The following is a 13,461-nucleotide window of genomic DNA, read 5'->3' as shown; positions in this document are numbered from 1 at the left end:
TACTTCCCTCCTGCAGATCTGTTAACATCTTGTATTAACATCTTGTATTGTACCATATTTATTACAGTTGATAAACTATTACTGATACATTACTGTTTTTAAAGATTTATTTATTTATTTATACAAGCACTGGGTACAGTCAGAAGTGCGGGAGGGTGAGAGGATTCACCAGAGGCAGAGTGGGGAACAGAACAGGCAGACTGACAAAATACACTGCTGAGGGGAGCAGTGGGCGCAACAGGAGAGGTCTGTGTGCCATGTGGGACCCTCGCCCATGGCCAGGGATTGAACCGGCACTGCAGAGGCTGCAGGCAGCTTCGCACCCCAGCGCTCAACCGCTGCGCTACCAGAGGAGGCCCTGATACATTATTGTTAATTAAAGCGAGTAGTTTATGTTAAGATCATTCATGTTGTGTGGCTTTTATAGGTTTTATTCAGTGCATAATTTTATATATCCATTATATTATGAGACTGATTAGTTCTTCCTAAAATCCCCTACAAAATTTTAGTTAAATACAAATAACATTAAATATAGCACCTTAACTATTTTAGCAACGGGTGTCTTCATAAACTGTTGTCTTTTCTCAGAATCTCATATAGTTGGACTCATACAAAAATGTAAGCTTTTTCAGACTCAATTCTTTCACCAATGTTGATCACTTAAAGTTCCTCCCTGTCTGTTTTGTAACTAATTTCTTTTTCTGATGAATAATATTTCATTGAATGGATGTACCACATTTATTCATCCATTGCAGGAACCACTATCAATATGAGTGCAGGTGGTTTTTTTTGGAAATAAATTTTCAACTAATATGGTTGTGAATACCTGGTAGTACAGTTGCTAGATTGTTTGGTAAGGCTATGCTTAACTTTGTAAGAAATTGACAAACTGTCATCCCTTAATGGCTGTTTCATCTTACATTCACACCAGTAATGAATGAGAGCTCCTTTGTGCCACAATGTTTTCACCATTTACTCTTCCCAGTGTTCTGGATTTCACCTCTTATAATTAGGTATTTAGTTGTACCTCAATGTGCCTTAATTTGTAATTCCTCAATTACAGAGAGTTATAAGCATCTTTTCATATGCTTATTTGCCATCTGTATATCTTCTTTGGGAGGTTTCTGTTCAGATCTACCCCCCTGTTTTTAGTTAGCTATTTTGTTTCTTGCTGGCTTTTAAGTTATTTGTATACATCACATTTTGTTCATCAATGTATTTGTTGATGTTCACTTGTGTTGTTTCCACCTTTGGCAGTTGTGAATAATGTTGCTGTTGAACATTGCTATACAAGTATCTAAATTCCTGTTTTCAGATCTTTTGGGTATATGCTGAGGAGTGAAATTGATGGCTTGTATAATAATTCTATGTTTAGCTTTTTGTGGACCTGCCAAACCAGATAAGTCTTTTGCAAATATTTTCTCCCAATCTGTGGCTTGTCTTTTCATTTTGTTAAGAGTATCTTTTGTTCAGTGGACATTTTTCATATTAGTGAAATTCAACTTACCAACTTTTTTCTCTCATGAATCATATTTTCGGTGTTCTATCTAAAAACTCTTTCCAGATGAACTGTTGCCATTTGTGGCAACATCAGTGAAACTGGAGGGGATTATGCTAAGTGAAATAGTCAGAAGGAGAAAGACAAAATCTGATAGTTTCACTCATATGCAAAATATAGAGAAACAAAGCAAAGGGTCAGACAAAACCAAACCTAAAACCCTAGGAATCTGGCTGTAAAATTGAGGCTACCAGTGGCGCAAAGGGAGGATGGAGAACAAAGGATAGAAGAGGCTGAAAGGACTATGGTAGAGGACTTTGGATGCCTTCTTGATGGGTCTGGTGTGGTAACATACATCTCAAGAGGTGTGGTCCTTTACCTCTGAATCATATACTGTGTTGTAAAACCAATTAAAAAAAAAAAAAAAAAACTTGTTCCAGAGCTAAGGTCATCTAGATTTTTTTCCTCTACATTCTCTTGTAGAAATTTTATTTTTTGTTTTTCACATTTTGAGTTAATTTTTATGAAAGATGTTAAATTCAGTGCTATATTCATTTCTTTCACGGTTGGATGCTTATTTTATTACCACTTGTTGAAAGGACTGTTTTTTGGATTACCTTGCTTCTTTGACAGAGATCAGTTGAATATATCTATGTGGGTGTCTTTCTGGATTCTCTAATCTGTTCCACTGAATTAGATGTCTCTTCCTTTTGCCACTACCACACTGCATAGATCACTGTAGGTTTATGTTGTAGCATTAAATCAGTTCGTTTATATTCACAGTTACTTGCTGGGATTTACATTGGATTACATTTTAATCTCTAGTGATAGGAAAAACTGACATCTTAACTATTGAGTTTCTTCTGTTTGTGAACACAGGATGTGTTTCCTTTATCTAGGTCTTCGTTGAGCTCTTGTATCAGAGTTTTAGAGTTTACATCGTATAGGTATTTCTCCTATTTTGTTAGATTAATACTTAAGTAATTCCTTTTCCTTGGTGCCAGTACAGATAGTATTTTTTAAATTTCAAATTCTTTTTATTGATTTCTTCTATAGAGGATAATAATTGACTTTTGTATATCAACCTTAGATCCTATAACTTTACAGTAATTGCCTATTGTTTCCAGGAGGTTTTTGTTGATTTCTTCTGTGACTTTCTAGTTAGGCAGTCTTGTCATTTATGTACCAAAACAGTCTTATTTCTTCCTTTTCAACCTTTATACCCTATTTCTTTTCCTTGTCATATTGCATTATCTGGAACTGATGTGAACAGGAATGTTGAAAGGGACTATCTTTGCCCTGATACTGATCTTACCATTCTGTGTGTTTCACTATTAATATGATATTAACTGTATGTTTTTTTGGCATACAAATTGAATGTTTCCCTTTATAATTTGCTAAGAATTTTTATCACAAATGAGTGTGGATTTTGTCAAGTGCCTTTTCTTTATATATTGATAGGAGCATATGAGCATTCTTATTTAGGCCATTATGATGGTTATATCAGTTGATTTTTCAATGCTGAACTAGCCTTGAATCTCTGAAATAAATCCTACTTGATCACTGGATTTGACTTGTTAACATTTTGTGGAGGATGTTTTGCATATATATTTGTAGAAAATAATGCTTGACAGTTTTCCTTACTGTAGTGTCTTTGTCTGCTTTTGGTGTTGACAAATGCTGTCTTCGTAAAATGAACTAGGGTATGTTCCCTCTGGATCAGATTGTAGAGAAATGTATAGAATTTCATCCTTAAATGTTTGCTGGAATTTACCAGTGAAGACATCTGTGTCTGGTGCTTTCTACTTTGGAAGGTTAGTAATTATTGATTCAATTTTAAAAATAGATAATCTGTTTCTCCTTGTATGAATTTTGATAGCTTGTGCCTTTCACAGAATTGGTCTGTTTTAATTTAGGCTGTCAAATTTGTGGTCATAAAGTTGTTCATGTATTCCTTTATTATTTTAAATGTCCACAGGATAAGTAATATTATCCCCTCTTCAATTTTGCATATTGATAATTTGGATCTTTTTTCCCCTTCACATAGTTAGAGGTTAAAAGAGATTTCTTTGACACATATTTACTGGTATAGTTGTTTAATAGCTGCCATATTTGCAATTGTGTCTGTCATTGCTCTTGCGCTTCTTTCCTCCCTCCTACCCTCCCTCCCTCATTCTTTCCTTCTCTTTCTTCAACTCTGACTTGTACTCTTTGCTGCATTTCCTGGTGTTAATTAAACATTTGTTAAGATTTTATATTTTTACTTCTTTCAGTATATCAAGTATGACTTTATATCTCTTCTTTTTAAAATCTTTTTTTATTGGTACTCCAGAGTTTGTAATAGATGCTTGATACCATCCAGTTCTACTTTCAAACAGTGCTACATGGCTTCATGTGTAATGCATTACCTTGTAAGAGAGTATTCTCTCCTTTATAAAATTGCTGTTATTCACTTCACTAATCTATATGTTGTAGTCATTGGCTACATTATTGCTATTATTATTTTGAACAGATTTATCAGCTATATCGCTATCATTGATGTGAGAATATCATAGAGTGTAATTGCACAAACCTAAATGGTATAGCCTACTACATAGCTAGGCGGTACAGTACAGCCTGTTGAGACTACAGTCATATTTTCAGTCCATCAAAGTGATAAGCAATACATTGTAATTGACAGAATGTACAATTTGTTAGGCATTATTAGAATGGACTCATCTAACTTTATTTCAGTGACTATATATGAAAAGGTTTTTGTCACTTAATAAATTGGAAACATGACAAATACACCCTGTCTGTCTGTCATGGTACTGAATCATGAAATGCAATAAATGGTGTATGGGGACAATAAATACTACAGTTATATTACAACTAGTATATAGAGACCATAATATTTTGTAATTTTTTAAGGTTATTTATAAATACAGATAATGATATATAATGAATTGTTGTTTTCTAGTAATGTCGAAGCTGCTGATTTATATTTACAGCTAAAAACTGGTACTTATTATTTTAAATAATGGAGGTAGTCTAGTATTTTAACTTTGGGAATATTAATGAGCTATGACTAATCACGTTATTTCCAGACTTTCTGCTTCAAGATAAATAATATTTTATATTTTTTAACATTTTCTTGAAAAGCAAACAGATAAGCAAATGCAAAATCTTGAGCAAAAATTCTATTCACTAGTGATTTCTGTTGAAACATGGAATGTGTTCAGCGATTACGCCATAGATCTAATAGAAATGGAATCAGTGCCGCTTTTACTCTCTTTGTTTCAGTTGGGTTTCTGTAATCAACACTTTTTTTTGGAATATAAGTTTTGGCCTCTTTATTTCTTCTGTTGTTTTTGTTCTTTTAGGACAGAAGTGCATTTTTATAGTATTTATAAACTGGTAACATTTTTGTACCATTGGTTGCATTTTAAGAAAGGAAAAGTAGGTATTATGGCATTGTCCGTTCATTTTCTAAGATCTCTTTGGCATTCTTACCCCTTAAAATGGCATTATTAGTAGGCTGAATAACTGAAAAAAAATTTTTTTTCCAGCCATTGTTCTCTATTTGTGTTTTGCTTCTCTCATTTTGAATGTTGTTTCTTTTCTAATCCCATATTCCTAATTACCATCTTCCTTCTTGACTTTTCTCATTAGGATCATTAAAAAAATATCTATCTTTGAGGTCTGTTGGAAGAATTTTAAAATAGCTTCTGTTAATATTCTGTTTAGTTTTAAGAAAATTATACTAACTTTTATAGGAATGAAATACTTCCAATAGCAAGTTATATTGTAAATGCTAAATATTATGAGAAAATAGAAAAATTCACTATTAGTTTTGTTTGGATTTAATTACATTGAGATTTGTCTCCTTTCCAGCATAATTCTTGAGTAGTTACTATTTTTAAAAATTTTATTTATTATTTATGCATAGAAGAACTGGGGTATAGATCAGTTGTGCAGGGGGTGAGAGGATTCACCAGAGATAGTGGGGAACAGAACAGGTAGACTTACTGAAATATACTGCTAAGGCAAGCAGCGGGCAAGATAGAAGAAGTCTGCTGTGCCATATTTGGGTTAGCTCCCTGGCCAGGGATTGAACTCAGGCCGCAGTGGTGATAGGGTGATAGTGCTGAGACTTAACCTTTACGCCACCAGGGAGGCCCATTCTGGAGTACTTATTGAAGAGACTTATTTCCTTGAAATTATTTAAAATAAATAGAGTTGCTGTGCCTAAATTGTTTAGAATTAGAGCTCTGTAGTTTGGATGGGTGGATATATGTAACCATCACTATTTCATCACAGTCTGTCATTGATCCTGACCCATGGTATGTGGGTGGTCAATTACCATGTAACAAGAAATTTAATAAACTTTTCTACAATATGTATTGGATCATTTGAATCAAAGGCATTCAAAATACAAAATTTTATACTTTTGGTTCTTTTCAGTTATATTAAAATAAAATGCTATTGTATAAACATTTATCAGCTTCTCAGAGGATGACACATACAATAATATAAAATGGTGAGTAGGCCCAATTGATCTTTGCTATCATGTTCATGGTAATTGAAAACAGAAACACAATGCAAAATCATAGCAATGAACAGGGTTTTGATGGAGACAGTTATTGAGCATCTGCAGCTGCCAGGTGATGTAATAGGACCTAGGAGTTTGGGATGAGAACTAAGGGCAAAAATTATTTTTATACAGAGTTGAAAGAACCATTTCCTCCCCTTTCCTACAGCAAAACAAAACAAAAACACTGAACCCATGAAACAAAAAACTCAAAACAAGAAAAAAATTATAAAAGAGATAAATAATAGAAAAGACAACTGTCTTATGTTTTAATAGGTTGAACTTTCTGCAGAGCTAGAATGGAAAATAGCGTGAGTTACAAGGTGAAAAGAGTTAAGCCTCAAGTTCAAGTGTGACCCTAGATAAGTCACTCACTTTTCTTAAGCCTTTATTTCTTCCTTGTAGTTGTTGCTATTGGTGCCCCACTCAGATTCTTTTTACTTGGATGGTGTGTCTGCCTACCCATCTAAGAGAATTGATAACTTATTACTCTTGACAATAAATGCTTCCAGTGAACTACTGGAAGTTCCCTAGCACAGAGATACCAGGGACATTCTGGTCTCCACTACTCCAGAGGTGGAGTATAGCCCATGACTGACTTTTATGGGGTTTGAATGTTTCACGATGTCTCAAAACAAGGCAACTCCATGGTGCCATTTAGACTCCAAATTCATCCAGGGATTAGATTGGGAGTATACTTCAGCTGCACCATGGCTTTGTTGTGGCTGTGATTTATCCACTTTGTTGAATTTTTAACTTAATATAGCTTCCTTAGTTGCATGCAAAGAGTTCTTATCAGACTTCAGGAACTTGACCTAAGACTCTCCTTTTCCCATTGAAAATTGTGATCAAATACACATGAAGATTACAAAACTATTTTTAAGAGTATAGTTCGTTGGCATTGAAATTCATTCATGGTGTTATGAAACTGTCTAGGTATCACCATCTAGTTCCAAAACTTTTACATCACACCAAATGGCATCCCAATAGCTATTAGCAGTTCCTTGTTACTTTGTTATTATTATTCTCCTCCCCCCCCCCAAAAAAAAGACAGCCACCAGCAACACCTATGAGTGGAATACTGGATTATATTGTAAATTGTGTTTAACTTATTTAGGAACCGTAAAACTGTTTTCTAAAGAGGTTTCATCATTTCATGTGAAATGACTTCTCAACATCCATGTCATGTCAACACTTAATTTCCTTTTTTTGTTTCAGCTAACATAATGGGTATGGGCACTTCTTTTAAAAATTAAACTGACATTCATTGAAAGATTACTGTGAAGATCAGATTACCTGACAGCCAAAATAATTGACAAGTTACAAAGCAACATACAAATGTTGCATTTTTTTTTGTGTTGTGATGTGCACTTTGAACTGAAATTGGATTTAAAGGATACCTGTAGTCTTAGCTTTTATAAGATTTGCTTAGAAACAACCATAACACAGTCTTTTCTCTCTTAGTATGTATTTAAGATCTACATTTGTACATATGTACATGATTTTGTTATTTGACTTTTTTTTAGGTAACAGGATTTGAGTTTTTAAATGTGTTAGAAATCTCCTTAACATTTTTAGTGACTATTTTTGGTACTTCTCTGCAGATATTACAGCATCTTCAGTGGGGAAGCTTTTCTTTTTCTTTTTTTTTTTTTATATAGTGAGTATGTGTATTTTAAATCCTTTATGCATTAGGGATTTTTATTTATTTTAAGATTTGTTGTTTTTCAGAGGCTACCTCTTTTATAACTTGTTACTGATTTAAAAAATTTTTCGTATAGATTAGTAATATATATCAACAGTGGGTTAATATTGCTTCAGTTAATGCAATAGAACAATTTTATTCTGATTTTTATTCTGATTTTTAAACTTTGTATTTCTGTGGCTTTAAGGCTTTCTGGCAGGCATAATCAGAAGCCACGAGATTAAAATGGCCCACATTTTTCAACTATTGGTTTAATTTTTTGGTAAGTAATTTTTTAAATATAATTACAAACATGGACATACTGTTAGCCCAAGATAGAGTTAACAGGAAATTTGAAGATGAAACTGACATTTAAGAAAATTTGATAAATTCTAGTACTTTGGTGGAAAGGATTGAGAGGTATTGACTTAGTTTGCAATATTGATTTGTTATGGACTTTCAATTTACTTGTCTTTAAGATTTGAACATTCTTTACACATATGAGATTCGACCATATTACAGGACTCCTTTCTGATTTTTTTAAATGATTTTTTTTGATATGTTACAGGTGGATCAAGGCTCAGATGTCTGGCAACTAACTGTGAAACAGCTCCAAATACACTCTGGAGTCTCTTTTTTCTTCATTTGAGTAATTAGAAAGAATTTTAGTGTTTCATGATTTGTTATATATACACATTGTTGAAATGTGGGGGAAAAAATATCTTAATGGCACCATGATCTTCCGTTCATCAGGTTTGTGGCTCTGTTCTTTGACTCCTTTATTATAGTTAATTCTTTTCAGTTCTTTGGTTCCCTGTAGCCTTTCCTTCCCTTTCAGTTTTTTGTCTTGGCTTATACCCTGTACTTCACTTACAAATTACTGACCCCAAATTTATCTACTTTATTGCTTTCTTTGCTTTTATTGTTACTTCTGCATTAATCTTTCCAAACTTCTATTAACTTTGTACCTTAAGTTAAATTCTTGCTTTTAAGTAAAGGTACTAGACTCATTTTCCATCCTTGTTCCTTGCTGTGACTTTTATGTTTTGCTTCTCTTCATTTGTTTTGTCTGTGATGACTGCCTTGTCTCTATTTTCTGAAGTCCTGGCTATCCTTCAAATTATCAGAAATTCTGCCTTTTTTTTTTTAAAGATTTATTCATTTATGCATACAAGAGCTGGGGTACAGGCCAGAAGTGTGGAGGGTGAGAGGATTCACCAGAGACAGAGTGGGGAGCAGAACAGGCAGACTGACTGAAATACACTGCTGAGGGGAGCAGCGTGCGAGACAGGAGAGGTTTGTTGTGCCATGTGGGTAGCTCCCTGGCCAGGGATCAAACTCGTGCTGCAGTGGCTGTGGACAGCTTCATCGGTTGTGTATTAACCCCTTGTACCAACAGGGAGGCCCGGAAGTTCTATCTTTTTATAAAACTTTTTAGTGAACTTCAGAGTGAGAACAGCATGAAACTGTAGAAAAATGCCGGCTTTGGAATTTGTCAAAACTGCATTTAAACCCTGACTTTCTAAATGATCAAACCTGTGACCTGAGGCAAGTTATTTAACCTCTGAGATTTTCTGCTTTGGCATTTCCAAAGTGGAAATAATACTAATTTTTTGGATTATGTGAGAATTAGGTAGTGTTTGTAAAGTACCTAATTCAAGGAGCTGGTATGAAATTTATGTTGACTCATTCAATGTCTACTTTATTCTGAGTTCTCTCAGATGATAAACTGCATAGAGAAGTAGATGTTAAAGTTTTAAAATTTTACATACCATTAGTGACTTGGGGGAGAGGAAGAATGAATGTCATGGAAAGTAAGATTGTCTTTTTATGTTTTTTTAGTAATACAACCAGAGTCTATGCCTGCGAGTCAGGAGTGCCTGTTCCTACCTATAATAGGAGTAAATTAAAAGATTACGTATAAAATGTTCATGAGTACATCTTTAGATCTTTTGGATCTAGGGTAGCATTAGGATGGTGTGATTTTTGGGTAAATCTCCACCTCAGTGTCTTAATGCATAAGCTAGGGTATATACTATACTACCCTCACCACTCTAACTTTTGCTATAACACTGTGTGGGTAGGTCTGATTATTTTCTATTAAGAGTTGAGATGATGGAAAAACAGAAAGGCTAAATGACTTACTCACAATATTGTATTTAATAGTAGTAGCAGCAAAAGCAACTGCCATTGCCTCCTAACTTTCTCACTACTTTCTGTGACTTTATGATTTTTGGTCTCACCGACGTTTTGATTATGTGCTTATTGCAGAGCTTTGTTGCACAGGGGATAGGCAAGGGGAAAGAAATACAGTGGATTTTCCTGGACTATTAAGATTGATAGGAAGTTGCCTGTCAGTATTTGCTGATGCTAAATAATCTAGAAAATGTGAAGCAATACTATATGTTCAACAATACATATAGTATTTGATTGCCATTGCATTGGTAACAGGTTATATCAATTGATAATCTTAGTGTTCAGATTAATTTCTAAGAGAACAGTTTGGAGAACTCTTCTACTTCATACCATGGTGTAAGAGGAAAATGTGACTTTCAGTTTTGAAGAGTATAATTTAAGTTTTTCTTATATCACTTAATAACTGTGACTTTAAATAAACCTTATAATCTTTGAGAAACTAATTACGGCTAAAATGAGACAACATTAAGTTCCCTCTAACATAATGCTTACGTAAGTAGATTTGACATTCATATATTCTCAGTTGTCCTCTGTGGAGGTTGTTTTTAATCTCCATTTTGCAAATGAGGAAATAGAAGTTTAGGGAAAAGTTATGTGAATTGACCAAGTTCACATAACTAAAAAAGAATAGGTCTGAGATTTGAACCCAGATCTGTCTTGCCACCTATTTTCCACTAAATGTTGCCCTTAGATGGGTTTAACTGGAAAATGTTTGTGACCTCTCTTTTGGATTTTGTCTTTTAAAGACTAGCTTTCTCATTTTCGCTATTTGCTTGTAGAATGATTGTCAGATTTTTGGGGTTTGAAACTTGGCTTCACCATTTATTTGTTGTGTGATTAGAGGTGAAATACTTTCTTGACCCTCAAATTTCTTTTTGTAAAATGGGAGTAGCAATGTACCTTGGGATTTTGTGATGTAATATTGTGGAATGCTTAGTATATGGAGTACATATTCAGTTAGTGCAAACTGTTGTTATTGTGGACACTAGAAACAATAATGTGGAAAAATCTTTGATACTGGAAAGACCTTGGATCCGGCTTAATTCTTTGTACTTTTTAGCTTTGAGTGAGACTTTCATTGAGCAACTTAACATTTTGAAACTTTTTTTTTTCTTAACCTTTAAAAGAAATCATAGGACATACCATGCAGTATTTATATTGATTTTTTAATGGACAGAATATTTAAAACAGTGCCCAGAAGATTGCATACAAAATAATTTCTTTATTTTGCATTCCACAGTTGCTTTTAATTTTTCTTCTAATCTTGAGAGCACTCATCTTTTTTTCCATAAGAGATTCATTGATCCGTTGATAGATATATAGGGTGGTTGCTATTGGGTAGTTTAGATGAACGAAGTCAGTATGTATTGCCATCAATGGATACACTTTGAAAATAGAGTTGAGTGGAAAAGAAAGTTGTAGAAGGACATGCACAATTACAATTTCACTGATGGAGATTTTCTTTTTTTTTTTTTTTTTAAGATTTATTTATTCATGCATACAAGAACCAGGGTAGAGGCCAGAGATGTGGGAGGGTGAGAGGATTCACCAGAGACAGAGTGGGGAGCAGAACAGGCAGACTGACTGAAATACACTGCTGAGGGGAGTAGCGGGCAAGACAGGAGAGGTCTGCTGCGCCATGTGGGTATCTCCCTACCCCGCCAGGATCAAACCTGCACTGTAGAGATTGCAGACAGCTTCACAGTGCTGCGCTCAACTGCCTGCACCACCAGTGTAGTCCATGGAGATTTTCAAAAGAACAATACTGTATATTGCATATAAGAATAGTATTCTAAAACATGGATGACAAAGATATATGCCAATTGTAGTACAGTGATTATTTTTGAGATGGAAGAGTGAGGAAAGATAGTACAAAGGTATTTCAACTATATCAAATAATGTACTTGAAAAAGTGATGGAGACATTCAAGTATAGTCTTTGTAATGTTCTATTTTTAAAATAATTCAATTTAAAAATGCTAACAAGAAGGTCTCCCTGGTGGCGCAGTGGGTTGAGCAGAGTTCTATGAAGCTGTCCACAGCCTCTGCCACGCTGGTTCGATTCCCAGCCGGCCAGGGAGAGACCCACATGGCGCAGCAAACCTCTCCTGTCTCGCCCGCTGCTCCCCTCAGCAGTGTATTTTGGCCCATCTGCCTGTTCTACTCCCCGCTCTGTCTCTGGTGAATTCTCTCACCCTCCCACGCCTCTGGCCTGTACCCCCATTCTTGTATAAATAAGTCTGTAAAAAAAAAAACATTAACAAAGTTTTAACAAGTGAGTAGACAGCTTTTGTACTAAATTTTTTCATTCTTATTTTTGTCATTCTTTTTTTTTTTTTTTTTTTAAATATTAAATTTTATTTTTATATTCCCCCATACAATTGCAAACGCCCCATTCTGACCCCAATCCTTCCCCTCCCGCCCCCCACCCCCCAAAAAAGTGTCTCTGGTTCATAGTTTTTTGTTGATTTTGATTTTCACTTTCTTATATTCATTTTCCTGGTCCCTTATTTAAGTTTTCTAGATTCCTGCTATGAGTGAGACCATCCGGTATTTTTCTTTTTCTTTTTGGCTTATTTCGCTGAGCATGATCCCTTTTTTAGTAAATGATTATGGAATTTTATTTTATGATAATTGTTAAAAAGTTTTACTTTAAAATTGTAGGATTGAATTTGGAAGGTGTATTTGAAGAAATACTTGAAGAAAATACAAAATAAATGAGTGCAATGGTATGTTGATATGCAAAATTATTTAAAATAGAATATGAAAAACACATTAGCAATTTCCAAGTTTTAAGATTCAGTTTTCAAAAAGGGTAAATTAAATATACTACTCATTTTCTTGGTGAATAGTAATTTAGTAATGAGTAATAGTAACGAGTAATGAGTAATAGTAATGAGTAATACTCATTACTCTAGGCAAATAGTAATTTCTCTAGTGGATCTTATAGGGAGAACATAAATAATTTAATATGTATTGCCTATATCTTAACTTCAGAATGCATTCATCAAATTTTGTCTTATATAGTACTTGGATATTGATTGATTATATGAAACCAAAGTGAATTCAGTGGAGGAGAAAGATCGTAGGCAAAAAGATGGGTTGATGGAATGGGGGTAGAGTAAAAAGTTATGCTCTTTCCAACGATTTGCCTCCAGTAATCAAAGGGTGGATTTTAACAGTAACTTAAAGTATCCCATAGCTTGAGTATTATGATGAATCTTTGATTTATAAATCGTATTCAGAGACTATTAAATGTAGACTTTAAAATGTTTTCCTAAATATGCATACCACTATCTCTCATATGTATAAATATTTTTGTGATTAATAAAGTAAAAATGCATTTTAACACATTACTGAGTGCACAACAGTTTTTGTCATTTATGGTCATTGATGTAGCAGTTATATTTGAATGAATGCTTTAAACATTAAAAATGGTGGGAAACCATGATTACTGACTTGACAAACTATCCTTAAGTCTTTTCTCAATAAATAATGTTTTTTTGGGATCGTC

At 34.1% G+C, this 13,461-nt stretch overlaps 1 protein-coding gene and 1 long non-coding RNA gene across 12 annotated transcripts in view; both read left to right on the top strand.

The window, feature by feature from the left end:
- SUPT3H (SPT3 homolog, SAGA and STAGA complex component) overlaps positions 1-13,461 on the top strand; it is a 426,450-nt gene that overhangs the window by 58,251 nt on the left and 354,738 nt on the right. The window lies entirely within an intron of this gene.
- LOC119252528 (uncharacterized) overlaps positions 1-13,461 on the top strand; it is a 111,652-nt gene that overhangs the window by 11,957 nt on the left and 86,234 nt on the right. For 7 of the 10 annotated variants that reach the window (XR_008553234.1, XR_008553233.1, XR_008553231.1 and 4 more), the window contains 3 exons: positions 7,961-8,035; positions 8,321-8,505; positions 12,612-12,676. This is a non-coding gene — a long non-coding RNA (uncharacterized LOC119252528). The remainder of the gene's footprint in view (positions 1-7,960; positions 8,036-8,320; positions 8,506-12,611; positions 12,677-13,461) is intronic. The other 3 variants (XR_008553238.1, XR_008553239.1, XR_008553240.1) reach the window with 1 other exon arrangement.

Source organism: Talpa occidentalis, unplaced genomic scaffold (genome assembly GCF_014898055.3).
Source record: "Talpa occidentalis isolate TD23 unplaced genomic scaffold, MPIMG_talOcc4v2.1 talOcc4.2, whole genome shotgun sequence".
Taxonomy (NCBI): Eukaryota; Metazoa; Chordata; class Mammalia; order Eulipotyphla; family Talpidae; genus Talpa; species Talpa occidentalis.
The sequence above is the reverse complement of the archived record's forward strand: the minus strand, read 5'-3'. Positions and strand labels throughout refer to the sequence as shown.